The sequence below is a fragment of the Palaemon carinicauda genome, chromosome 4, assembly GCF_036898095.1.
Source record: "Palaemon carinicauda isolate YSFRI2023 chromosome 4, ASM3689809v2, whole genome shotgun sequence".
NCBI classification, from domain to species: domain Eukaryota; kingdom Metazoa; phylum Arthropoda; class Malacostraca; order Decapoda; family Palaemonidae; genus Palaemon; species Palaemon carinicauda.
In genome coordinates, this window is record NC_090728.1 from 187,612,976 (window position 1) to 187,627,581 (window position 14,606).

At 37.7% G+C, this 14,606-nt stretch overlaps 1 long non-coding RNA gene across 1 annotated transcript in view; it reads right to left on the bottom strand.

The window, feature by feature from the left end:
• Positions 1-1,722: 1,722 nt before the first annotated feature.
• Positions 1,723-14,606, bottom strand: part of LOC137640279 (uncharacterized) — a 35,525-nt gene continuing 22,641 nt past the window's right edge. Inside the window, exons 2-3 of the long non-coding RNA XR_011044323.1 lie at positions 13,928-14,085; positions 1,723-2,017 (exon numbers count right to left, since the gene is read on the bottom strand). This is a non-coding gene — a long non-coding RNA (uncharacterized lncRNA). The remainder of the gene's footprint in view (positions 2,018-13,927; positions 14,086-14,606) is intronic.

Sequence of the window (14,606 nt, forward strand, 5' to 3'; positions counted from 1 at the left end):
AAACAATGGAATACGGTGGGAAGCCGCATGTTAATGAAGCGTCCAAATCGGATTTGAGTTAGGCTTAGAATTTGTTCTTAAGAGAAAGTTTTAATAATTTTCTGATATGCAAAAATTAACCAACATAGGCTATGATTGGGTGTGTTTTCGATGAAAACTTAGTACGTATGTTATTATTATTCGGCGAGTGATATAACTATAAGTGCATTATGTTTCACATCTTATCATGTTAATGTTTTGTCCGGGAAACCTTCATTACTTCTTTTTATCTTTTCTGGCAAAATTGTTGGGAGGTTTAACTTCTATCTTGTGTCTAAGAGAAGTTACTCTATTAAATTCCTTTTGAAAAAGAGTGGATATAAAAACAATAATAGGATTTTAAATGCTTTAGAAATACAATTAGATTTTGGGTGTTCCTTCTGGTATAAAACGGTCCTCGTGACTGACGCGTCAGAATCCAACAACTATCATTCTACCTATCAAACCGCCTCCCCCCCCCCCATTAGCTGCCATATCCTAACAGACAAACGAGGGAAGGAAGGTGAAGAAGGACTGCCATTAAAGAAAATGCCGCTCTCCATCTACCCTGTGAGAGAGAGAGAGAGAGAGAGAGAGAGAGAGAGAGAGAGAGAGAGAGAGAGAGTCTATGGTTGAAATTATACGCAGTTCATCCAGGTAAGGATAAAACGAGTTTTGGAAACCCCTCGCCCATTGTCTAATTTAACCAAGCATTAATGTATTTCTGTAAATATACAATGCAACAAAATATGAAAATTTTTAATTATAATGATTTTAAAGTATAAACTTTCAGAATGATAAAAATTTTTGAAATCACCTCTATATATCCTTATACAATAAAGAGCAAGTGTCTGATATATATATATATATATATTATATATATATATATATATATATATATATATATATATATATATATATATATATATATATATCGGTTACGCCTAGCTTTCCCAATCCGTTGAGTATTGGAGAGAGAGGTTGGTCATACTAGGGGCCGGGGTGCGTATGCATGTCTATCCAAATATTTACCAGTCATTTCTGACTGGTCATATAGCAGACTATAATAATTCCGAAGCAAAATGATGCTTAGTAAGGCGACCCTCCTCCGTGAGTGACGCCGGAGATTCTTCGAATATGTGGTGGGTCCTGAAGACATCGCTCCAGGTGGAGAGGACACCCACCGAGTATTGAGGGTAACCTGCTCTTATCCTGCCATGTACAACTGCCATTGCTACGTGTCTCCCCACTCGCTACATCTTCAATCGATTGAATTTGAGAGTCTATGACTACTATTCGTATTTTTATCTCTCATATCCTCACTTTTTATATCCTATTTCAATTGAAATTGGGCCTTTTACACCAGTTATTAAGGTCTGTTACATGCTTTTGTTCCTGCATCAATAAAGTTTTTTTAACTACTTCCACAAGCCGTGTTTTACATACGAGTATATAATCAACACATCTTTTTTTTTAACGTTATTACTCTCTTCTCTTCCTTTTCCCAATTTTAATCGATTGACAGCGCCTGAATCTCTCATAGCAATTTACTATTTCCGTAAGATGATATGGGATTATACTTAGGTTGAATGAGAGATTTTAACCTGCCATGATATATTCCTTAATTATTTTTAAATACCAAATAGTGATAATCACCTTCAAATATTCAAAGGAAAAAACAAATAGTACATTGGTCTTGCAATATTTAATTATAGCTTCATACATTTCTTGCACGATCCGTGGCAGTAGGAGGTTTTAAAACTGCAAGAGTGGACAATTCCGATGATAAGGCGGTAACATGTCCAACTCACGTTACTTGTTTTCGTCCTGAAATGGGAAGGAATTTTGAAACTTTGGAATGATCGTGATTTTCCGATAAATACAGCCCATTGGTTCCTTTAACATACGCCGATCGTGAGACGACGTTGCGTAAGCTTCCATTAAATTTGTGTCTTGTGAGAGCATCAGATGGCTTGCGTCTGATATCGTCTTGGTAACACTGAACGAAAATAAGAAAATCGATAATTTTGAAGTTATAATAATGTAGGAAATTACTTGTAAGAATAACGATAAAACCACAAACCCACACACTCTCTCTCTCTCTCTCTCTCTCTCTCTCTCCTCTTCTCTCTCTCTCTCTCTCTGATAATAGGCGTATTTTGGCTTTCACTCGCGAATTGTTTACAATAAAGCGAAATTTTAATTTCGTCCCATGCATTACATGCACTTAAATATTCATGCATGTGTTATCTAAATAAATGTGAGCTCGTTCGCTTATAAAAACGATGCTGTTCGATGAAAGAAAAAAAGAAAATCATCTCTTCGTCTTCAACTATCGGGACCCTGGGTTGAGATGGGGAGATCGTGTAGGGGGTCTGGTTTGGCCAAGGCAAGGTGTAGTGCCCTTAGGCTAAGTCCGAGGCTGCCTGAGGTACCAAAGGTATAAGTAAGGTAAGACCTAATTTCACCTCTACATAGGGGTGATGGTTCCTTGTTCAGGTGAAACTAGAGAGGTTTCAAAGCCACGGAAGAGTAACCCTTAAAATAGAGGTGAATAAGGCGATGAGGTTCTTTTGCGTGCTAGTGCATACGCACAACAGTGAATTTGAGATGCCGGAGTTCATTCAAGTATTTCTATTATTCATTGTTTAGCGTAATTTTACGATAAAAAGGCTCATATATAAGAGTGCAAAGAATTATTCCACCTTACGCAAACATCTCTGGAAATCTCAAAAATCTCCAGAAAAAGAACTACGCAACAAAAGATGAAAACGTAAAGTACTTGGAATCATTTTCTAGCCTCGCACCAGGTACAAGACCACGCCAAGCGCCAGGTATCCCGTTTTCTGAGATACAGCCACAAGTTTTCGAATGAGCATAGGACTAAAATGTTCTCTGATGGTCTTGGTCCGTTTTCTTCGATGTCAATACTGGAAGGGAGTGAATGTTTTAGAAAACTGCTTGCAATACCACAAGCTACGTTTATAACAGTAAACGTTACTGGGTAAGCTTTGGGGTGGAATTGGAAAAGATAATCGAGATGTTAAAAGTGACATAATGGAAAAATCATTTTAATCAGGATTCAGTATTTTAATAATAAATGAATTCATATACAACTAGCAAAGTAATGAAAACTTATAGTAAATTTGGCTTTAACATCCAAGGAATCCAATGCCCCTACATAAAGAAACACTGGGCGTGGTGGTGGAGCTGTTAGGTGTGGTTGTGAGGTTGGGTGGGGTGGTAAGTTAGCCCACAGGCAAACAATGCTGACTTAGAGGGGAAGGGGGGGGGTGCTTTTAAGGTGTGTCCAGTCGATGCCCTGAACTGTAGCACCTTGATCAACACAAAATCTTTCTTTTCCTTGCCTCAGGAGTAAAAAGTTACGATAAATATATATTACAAGGAATATGAGCTGTGCTTTGATATGACAGACTGTGGGAATTCTACTTCATGTTGGCTTGAAGTTGTCTAAAATACGAAAGAAAAATATAAATGGGTGTTCCCTAAAAATGTATATGGGTCAAGTACGCAATGCTAAAAGGGCATTAAGCCAAATTGCGTATGTTTACATGCATTATGCAAATTGATTGGGCGTGTCCTGTCTAGAACGAATATACTTCGTATTACCAAATACCGTTAATCAATACTGCCAAGCTATTGGCATACAAGAATACATGGCAACAACATAACGAATAGAGATTAAAAACTAACCTTCTAGTAATCCTAACCTTCTAGTAATCTTTAAGGTCGTTTGGTATTCTCAATCTAAAGCAACAGCTGCTTGCCTATAAACATCCTGTCTTGTATGATTTTAAAATATAGTGACAGCTCCCTACTATACTATAATTTTATGTTTATTATTTACCGATATATACTAATATTTGTTTCCTTCTTACAGGTAAATATGGATGCTGAGTGAAGCAAGGGTAGATAACGGTATTGTGAGTATAACCTGTCTCTCGAGCCAAGGGGACACACTACATTGTGGTTTGGGGTGGACGTAAGACGTGATCGGGTAAAAGTTGTCTTGGGGACTGCGTCCAGACGCAAAAGATAACCGATTTTCATCTCTCTCTCTCTCTCTCTCTCTCTCTCTCTCTCTCTCTCTCTCTCTCTCTCTCTCTCTCTCTCTCTCTGTTTATTTCTCAACTTTATTATTATTTCAATTTATGTATAACACCCGTATTGTCTCCTATGTCAGTATGTCACTCTACTTTCAGTGGCCCCTATAGACGTAGGTAAACTCTGGTACTTTCATTAACCGAGTGGCCTTTTACTGTCGGTCAACCTGTTTCCATTTGACCTGGCCTGTGATCGAGATCGTGAGGCACTCGGATGTAAAAACTAATTACCAAGTTGTTTATATTTTCATTGCTAGGAGTTAGTACATAAACTTCATGATTTTGGTGTTGCTATCTTGTATGTACTTTCATTCTTACTGTAGGAAATAAACCTGTTTAAAAAGGTTTCTTCGAAAACAGCCTTGGTCAGTGCATTACAATAAATTGAATTACAAAAATAAATATATTAATGTAAATCAAGTACAGTATACTACAGTCATGAACTATTGAAGTAGTAGTATTTATTCCGATATATAATTCCCGTTGTCAAACGTTTCGCATGCAAAGGTCCGGTTGAGAGAGAGAGAGAGAGAGAGAGGAGAGAGGAGAGAGAGAGAGAGAGAGAGACTCTTGGGATGCTAATTTTAGCATATCCTTCACCAATTTCTTTATCCCCTTACGTGCCTTTCCCCTGGCACCCAGAAGATCCGATGATAATCTCGCCTCCGAGAAAAAAAATCTTTTTTTTTCTTTTTTTAGGATAGCCTTCAGCCTAACTCCTGCTGCTCCTTTGGGTTTTATGGCTACCGTCTATTGTTTCTTTCTCTTTTCATTGAAATGAGGGTTTGGGGGTCATTGTTTTATTCATGGCCATCCCATACATTATGTAGGATAGCATAAATTTTGTCTTATTTTCCTCCAGATGGTTTTTTTAGGGGTTTTAAACTTTCTTAATTATGGAATACTTAAACTGGAAAGTGTATGTACATAGTTGTTTACTCACTGATTTAGTAAAAGAGCAATTCCCACCTAGCTTCCTTGCATAAATGAAATAACCCCCTTTATAATTATACTTTCTTAGGTTATGGCAGGATAACCAGACCAAATGTGGCTAACCACAGACCAAACCCAGACCAAACCGACGCTGTGACGGCGTCACGCTTTTTAATCTTGAGAAAAAAATATGTTCCCTTTCATGTTTGGTTGACGAGAGACCCTCTTCTCCATTATGTAATTACTAAGATTTTAATGTCGTGGCCGCTGAAACCTTAAGTTTGTGGAGTTTTGTGGATTTTTTTTTTCAGTTATATTATTTTGGGGAAAAAATTCGTTGCATGAAAAAAAAAATGGACAAAAGTACCATGTAGTTTGTAGTGTGTGCACTGATGCTCTTGTTAAATTTCAACAGTTATATAAATATATTATCGTTAAATATTAAAATCAAAGCATAAATACTCACTGTTTGTCATGAAATTAAGACGGTGGTCTGTGCTATCAGCTGTACGTGACAGTTTACCCCAAGTGTTTACTCGAAGAGAACGAAAATTTGCAGTGAGCATTTATAAATTAAACACTACAGTCAATAAAAGGCGCCAAGCCATTTTAGTTAAACATAGCACGACTGAATTAACGTTCATTTTGCGCGCTTGATGGAAAAACATGTGATTGAGACCATTCGCGACTTGGCGTTGCGTGGGTTTGCTCTGCATCAGTCCATATATGGCCCTGACGCCACATCGACTCGACGGTCGTTCCCTTTGGGTCACTCCCTACATCGGACAGGTACGTGACCTCCTTTTCGGTACAGGGGAGGAGAGACTTGGCCATCATAAATTCACTTTTCATACTGATCCGGGTTCGTGCGTGTCGGCAAACGTCTATTAGTGTGGGATGAATTCTAATATCGCTTCTATATCGTTGACGTGATTTTTTTTTTTTTTTTGTGAGATTTATATAAATTTTAGTCTTTTATTGATTTATACAAGGACTACATGCGTAAAACGAAGTTTTGTTTACTTCTCAAATTTTAATGATTTATACGCAAAGAAATGCGTAAAACACGACTTTTCGTTTTTTATCAAGTCAAATACTTTCAGTGGGCTTTAATAATAATAATAATATAGTAAGCGGCAAGATGCAATGGCCCAAAAGTGTTACTATAGGCGACGAGGGAGTGTAGGAAAGCGGTGTATGAATTTGCGTAATTGAGAGTTACCAAAGCGACCGGAGTTTGGCAATCGTGGCTGGAGTGTGAAGAGGCATTAACACTCTTATTTGGAGACGATGTCATCTCAAAGGAACCCTTATATGGCACACCGATTGGTACTGTTGGTTCTGTCAAAAGTACGGGTCGAAAATTCAAATGGAAATTTATTCCTCGCTCAAGTCTGCTGGTTACACCAGTTCGTGTTATTGAGCTAATGGGTGCCTTGTGTCACTGGTCACCGTTCGAAAGCTTTTAATTTAACGCCAAACCACATTGCCTGTTATTATGAGACATTTCTATGTAGAAAAAAAAAGTATATTCATGTTACGTATGACATTCGCAATGTTTTGAAGGTGGTGATTCATGTTTTCATTAATACATTTGCATGATGATTAATACTTAATACACTTGCATGATGATTATTTTCCTAATGAAATATTTATTTTAGGCATAAAAAAGTATATTAGCTTGATTTGACATTATTTGCCTGACTTCCATTTTCAAGAGCGAGCTATATGAGACTAGAAAATCATAATATTTAAACTTTAAAACAATAAAATACAACGAAGCAGAAGATAAAAGACAAAACTCAATAATGGAGAATCTTATCACACGAAAATTTACATTTCTCGAAGAGAGAGGAACTGTTCCAGTTTTGAGTTTATGTAATGAATGTGGTCCAGGAAGGAACTCCCCCCCCCCTCCCCAGAAAAGTTTCACTTATCTCACGTGGAACAATAGACATCCTAACCAGATCTTCATCTCGTGGGAGCATCTCTTCCACCTGTCCCAGCCTCCTCTGTGCGTACATTGCTGCCCCCCGCCCCCGCCCCCATCCAGGTAATGTACCTCTGCCGAAGTGAGACATGCACACCCTCCCTCCCCCCCTTTCCCTTTAACGCCATTGGTTCCCACGCTTATATTTCTACGCTCACAAAAACATATACACATCCCATTTACGTACTCATAGTCCAAACATTCAAGTTTCTCTCTCTCTCTCTCTCTCTCTCTCTCTCTCTCTCTCTCTCTCTCTCTCTCTCTCTCTCTCTCACGGATTTAAAATGATAAGATCCTGCACTAACCCACAGCCATAAATAATACCATCAGCTGAAGTCTGTCGAACATAATACAAAATAAGCATTGATTGAATCAAATTTTAGTCCAATTCAATTCCACGAAGAGTACTCTTGGTTCCCACAGTTATTTAGACGTGCCTCTTCTCTCTGTCTTTCATGGAAGGCTGCACCTGAGAAAGATCGTTCTCAGGAACTGATTTCTTAAGGGCGGTCCTTCAACAGGATATACATCTCGTGATATACTGGTCTTTCCTGTGAGATAATACTTGTTATTATATTACCATTATTTATATACCTATACAAATTATTTATAGGCACAATTTCTTAATATTTGTTAATAATACACTGCCATCATTTTTATATCTATACAGATTATTTATAGGCAGAATTTCTTAATGTTTTTTAAAATTATACTGACGTCATTTATGTACCTAAACAGATTGTTTATAGCCATAATTTCTTTTTCAAAAATAATTCTTAAAACAAAGCTATTCCCGTTTCAAATCCCATTGAATAATCTTTCCCACGCACAAGTAGTAAGTGCAACTTTCTGCAATAGAAGATGTTCTGCGTAAAGAAAGAAAGAAAAAAAAAGGTTCCGCCTCTCTCTTCCTACCCGTTTTTTTCAAGATGCCTCCAAGCCGCCTTTGTTAATAATATACAGATTCGAATGAAATTGCATCCTTCGTATAGAAAGGAGAAGGGTTATTTCAGTGCCTCTTGGTTGTATGAAGATGAGCCTGTCAGGTCACGCATAGACTCAGGTCATGCCACGTTGTACTTGACCCTTGACTCCGTACCAGCTCAGAAGACTTGTACGCCGTACTCATCTTCACTAGTTGGGGCCAATTGTAAGGTGAGCGACTTGCATACGTGGTAACGAATATAGAAAGGAATCTGGAACATTTTGATTTGTGTTTATCTAAGTCCTCTTACTGAACAATAGATTTTTTGTTTATTTAATTCCTGTTACTGAACATTAAATTGGAGTTTATGTAAGTCCTTTTACTGAACATTACATTGGTGTTTATTCAAGTCCCGTTACTGATAACTTTTTACGACATTGAGGCTAATCATTCTACAGAATAACTTCATTGATGCAACCTTGTATGTATGTCGTGTATTATTGCTCACAAATCTTATCAACGCTCGAGTCATTATCATACTCTCGTTAGCATACCTACGAAAGACAAACAAGCAAATAAGCGGGTTTACTACTGACGTAATCAATCCATTCAAAATGTATTCCCAGGTAAACAGCCCCTGTGAAAACTCTAATCCTCACAGTCACACAAGGTTTGCCTCTCACTTTCCGTAAGGGGGGGCCGAGATGGAGGTTTGGGCAGGTACAGGGTACGCAAGAAGCGGCAAGGGGGGGGGGGGGGGGGGAGGAGAAAAATTTCTTGGATGGAAGCCTTTGAAAATATTATCCATGTTCTTTATTTCAACATTGAGCATCCATTGTTAACTTTGACACAATCTATCGATCAGCGCAAGGGGGGAAAAGGTTAGTTGGTAGTTATTGTTCTTTGTAGAAAATAAGTTTAAGGTTGTTTATTTATATTATAATACATTAATAATCTATTGTTTATCGGATGATGACCATGAAAATCTTTTCACTTTATAGCCACCTCCCACATTGGGAAAGGTGTTGTTTAGAGGGGGTGATCGGAGGGAGTACTGTGGCAAGATAAATAGTAGGCTCGCTGGTAATTATTATTATGAAGTGATGTAGTTAGAGGGAGGAAAGAAGGGGGAGGGGCAAGAAGTTTCTCATGTAGTGGCCCTACTCGGTCGCACTCCTCCAGGTGGAGGAGTTACCTGGAGGAGTGTGGGAACGCTACAATGCATGCGGGAAAAAGGCACTAATCGTGGGAATCATCTTAGACGCGCATGCCTGAAGGAACGCACCATTGCTTGTAGGACCAACCTATTTTTTTTCAGTCGTATCGTTTCGAAATCATCTTCAGATTGACATCGTGAGGTTTATAAAGGCATGCACGATTTAGGTATGAAATTTAGCCGGAACTCCTTTTTTTCCGCTATAAATAGCATGGCTTCTTCTTAAAGGTTCTATAACTATGAGTTGCATGGTTGGTTAAAAAAGAAAAAAAAATTCACTTTTGATGATAGAAACCGGCTTTGGTTATTTCTTTCAAATTCATGTACTTTCATAAAACTAAATTTAAGTTATATGTTCAATATATTTATAATGTCTAACCAGAGTTATTTTAGCATATGCATGACAGGCAAAAAAAAATTGCATCTAAAATATTTTGTAAACCTGAAACTAGGGCTGGAATAAGTCAGTGAAGTATACCGAAAAGAAACGGGGAGAAAGTTTCATTATATTCCTTGACATTTTTTGCAAAGGAAACCCATTGCTGCTTATGGAACCCCATATTTCACAGATAGTAAGGCTGTCTCTTTAACCCCTCCCCTTCACCCCAATGGTTTCTCGAAGCCCTCCCCATTTTCCCCCCAGGTGACCCCTTCACCTCCATATTTCACCTTAATGCAACCAGGGGTGCTCTCATTCACCCTCCCTCTGTTGCCGTTTCGTTGTTTTCGTTCCACACTTTTACTTCAATACAGACTCTTGGTTGCTTTAGCAGATTTAGTTTTATGTTAAGCTAGTTTCATAAGGTGACTTGAAATAGAAAGAACACCTGTTCTTCCATACGATGGAAGGTGCATCCTTTATTATTATTATTATTATTATTATTATTATTATTATTATGTAGTAGTAGTAGTAGTAGTATTACTTGCTAAGCTACAACCCTAGTTGGAAAAGCAGGATGCTATAAGGCCAGAGGCCCCAACAGGGAAATAGCCGTACCTTGGAGCAAGAGAACCCTAACCCAAGACAGTGGAAGAATATATTTGTCTAGCTATTGTAAATTATTACCTGGACAGTAATGATTAGTATTAATAGTTGTTAAAAATATTCGGTTTTGATAAAATAACCATCACCCAATGTACACACATCATTTACCAGAAGTTAGCTTATATACTAAACTTTCTTTTGCAGTGAAATTTAATCATTATGACAAACTGGAATAAAACTCTCTAACTTAGCACGTGCAAGTTTCCCTTAGAGAAAGGACACTAAAAAAGATCTCGTGTGGTTAGCGGACCATAATGTCATTCTCGCGTTAGTTAGAATCGCATCACATAATGCTTCCAGTGGCCAGAGTTTCTAAAGCCTAACCGTAGTAGAAATGAGGGAAGTGGTGACTCTTGCTCAGCACAATGGAATTAAGAATAAAGGAAATGACTGCGCTGGTGTGGTCCTCCATGTTTCGAGTGCGAGATGTGGTTAGGGGTCATTCATGGGAGGTCCCCGCTCTTTCTGTTAAAACATTGAGTCAAGGCGACAGATGACACTTGTTTCCAAGGCCTTCTCCAAAGGCTATGAGGCTCTTTGTCTTTTCAGATGCAGTAACTTTTTAATCAGTGCTACCTGAGAAGGTAGTGAGCATCAAGGTTCTTTACCTCCTATAGATTGAAGGCGGTTCTCGTTATTCTTTTTTAAAACATTGCTTTTAGATACTAAATTTGCCTTCAGAAAGAAATTGCAATATTTACTGCTACCGGATAATTTTTCAGTTGTATAATTATATATTAGGAAGAAAAATCTCTAGAATGTCATTTGCCTTTTTCAACTTTCAAGTCCTTATTTCGGTGTATGTATATTCAACTTTTATCGATCACTTTGTTATTAAGTAATTAGCTCTTAAACGTTAACTACTTTAATTCAGGAATAACCCTCATACTTAATAAGACTGACTTGAAGATTAATTGGGAGCTATGTCATTATTATAGATCGAAATTGTAGAGGCGAATGCAATTACGCCTAATAGTACCATTTGGAGGAGTTTCCCACCAGCTCTTTCAATTCATGCCCTCCATTTATTTTGATGATAGTAAATCTCTCTCTCTCTCTCTCTCTCTCTCTCTCTCTCTCTCTCTCTCTCTCTCTCTCTCTCTCTCTCTCTCTCTAAGAAAAATAATAAAAAATACTCATTAACACCAGGATCTACATACCCAACCCCTTCCCAGCCTCCCTCCCGGGGCAAACTGTAATAAGATCTGGCCAAGCAAAAGGCTGTTTACATCACCTGTCATTTCTTATCGTGCGTACTCCATGTCACGCTTCAACATTCGTTGATAAGGCAAATTATAAACCTTTGAAATGGCATTCATCAATTCTTTTCATCGGCCAAGCTTTATATAAGAGAGAATTTTGTTATGTTTATTTCTATTATTTGTAGCTGATGTTTCCAAACACCAAGGTATTAAACTAAAATGTCATTTTGGCACGATTGTTCGCCTTATAATTTATGATCCTTATAAATCATTTTGCCAATGATGAGAAAATTCAGGTATTCTATATTTTCTATCTAAAAACAATATCTAATTACCAAATTTTTTTTTGTTTTTTGTTTTGTATATTCCCCAAGTGCTTATCTTCATACCTTTTATTTACAAAAAGAGGTAGAGTGGCAAAAGATTTTACTCTTGAGAATCAGGAGAGAAAGAGTTCCTTTGTCTCTCTCCTTTTATACCTTTCGCTCGCTTGAAAATAAACAGTGCCAGTTCCTTCCTCTCATCCCCTTACTCACCTCACACACACACACACACACACACACACACACACAGGAAGACTTTCCCTTGATTTTTACAGATTCTCTTTCAAGGATTAGTTCATATACTATGTTAGTCTGTCATGTGCGAAATTTGTTTAATTCCTACCTAAAATACGTGAATCTTGGTCAAAGCAATTTCGCAACTTACTTTAGAGGGTGTTCGACACAGAGAGAGAGAGAGAGAGAGAGAGAGAGAGAGAGAGAGAGAGAGAGAGAGAGAGAGAGAGAGAGAGAGATAGAGAGAGAGAGGGGGGGGTTGAACAGAGACTTTCTTATGGCCATCCAGACACGGGGTTATCGGAGAGCGTTAGGATAAATAATCCAGTGCCCTGCCACTCACGTTACCACCGATAACCATTGCAAACCTCAATTTTGCTTCTTTCTCATTTTGCCTCTTGACCTATTTTATTGTGGTTGCCCACAGTAACAAGTTGAAGTTCTTCAGTTTTTCCTAGTTATAATTTGTTCTCTTCATTTTTTCCACTTAATGGCGTTCTATTTCATTTTCAGTGCACCATCACTGGACTGTTGATGAAATCATTTAGTGCAAAATTACTAGTGTTTAAACAAAAATGTGTAAAATAATTCCGATGTTTGAAGACTGCTTCGTATAATCCAAGCAGTAATTTACTTCTTAGCATTTCAATGGCATTTACGATCCTGAAATCCATGTACCCAACGGCATCATATTCAGTATTTATTTATTCTATGCCTACATTCAGTTTGGAAAAGCACTGTGAACGTTCATCTTATTAATTATATATTTGATGAATTTTGTTACTTTACTTTTGTTAGTATTTTTCATTAGAATATTTGTTTATGATCTCGTAATAGTTCAATATCTGATACTATTTTTTTAAGAGATTAACCACACTTTTATACTATTATTATTACTTGCTAAGCTACAATCCTACTTGGAAAAGCAGGACGTTATAAGCCCAAGGGCTCTAACAGGGAAAATAGCCGAGTGAGGAAAGGAAATAAGGAAAAACTACAAGAGAAGTTTAAGAACAATAATAACATTAAAATAAAATTTCATATACAAACTATAAATACTGGAAGTAAAAATACACTTTTTGGCAAACTATTTTTAAAAGCTATTACAACAAGAAGTTTCCTAGAAGGAGTTTTAAAGTGATTGGGCACGGTATGTCAAGTGTCGATTATTATCCTTTCAAGACAAGTGGCCTCTCAATTTAATGGTGAGATGACACACGTCGTCACTTTCTTATTTTTTAAATATTCTCGGGCAGCTTTGCACGGGTTAGTCTGCGTTAAGATTACAGCCATAGTTCTTTTAATGGTAAAGGCTTTGTGTTCACCTTCTCCCAAATTTTATGGCCTGGTCATCATCATCTCAAGGACCATTCGATCGTTTTTCATCCGGGACGTTTCTTTTCGTTTATATCCTGGCATCCTTAATGGTCTCAAGCCCGATTTAGATCATTTAAAACCTTTTAGGATCTATTGGGTCTTATCTAATTCTCGGAAGAGAGAGAGAGAGAGAGAGAGAGAGAGAGAGAGAGAGAGAGAGAGAGAGAGAGAGAGAGAGAGAGAGAGAGAGAGAGAGAGACTGATTTCTGCTTTAACTTTTCACCCAACGCAACCAAAACCAAAGATTAAACAGACAAAAATAGCTGACTCACGGCACGATTTTCCAACATGAATTTGTGATGATGATGCACACCCCTTCATTGTTACTCTTTCTGATGATTTAACTAGTCGCTAATCTGGTCAAAAACTAATCTTACAAGAATTAAAGCAACCTTGATGACTATATTTGAAAATAATTTGTAATTCATATTAAATATGAACAGCATGGGAGCACAGCCTGCTGGCAGGCCACCTCGTACAGAGAAGGAGCCTGTGGCCGGAAATTGTACATTGTTGCACCACTCAAGAAGTTCAACTTACCTTTGTCAGCCTGTCTGTGTCTCATTCTTCCACCTTACTCCGGGTCAGGGAGACGATGTGTGTAGAGGGCAATATGTAGGTCTTGCATGGTTGCAGTAAACTGGTAACTTTTGGTGGTAAATTCACTTTATCAGGTCGGGTATCGATGGATATTTACTCTGGAATTAGATAATAAAATGGTGTTTTAGATTCTTTAAAATTTGGGGAATGTATTTTACTAGCAGCTAAACATTAAATGTTTCTGTTACCTTCTCAATGTTAATATAAAACAATTAAAATTAATATGATATTGTAGTTGATGCACGTGAATTAGATTTTTACCCTGGTCTCTAACCATTCAAAACACGCAGGTGATTAATATTAAAAAATAAAATAAAAAATCACTTATTAGCCTTGTATGGACTAAAATGGACAGCTAAGGAACTTTTGTTCACTTTCATTGCCCAAGTTACTTCGTCGTAGATCCAACTTCTCCTCGACTAAAGTCGAATACGACCGCTTCTTAATTACACCTGTTTGCCGTCCTCCGCAGGATGAGGGTGGAATATTAGCCAGGTGTTTAGCGGACCCATATTGCAACAAAAGCGATCGTAAAAACTCCGTGTCGATTCTTTCCCTTTACCGGATATTCTTCATCCATTTCCATCCTCCAGTAAAACAAGAGAGATTTGGGGAAACC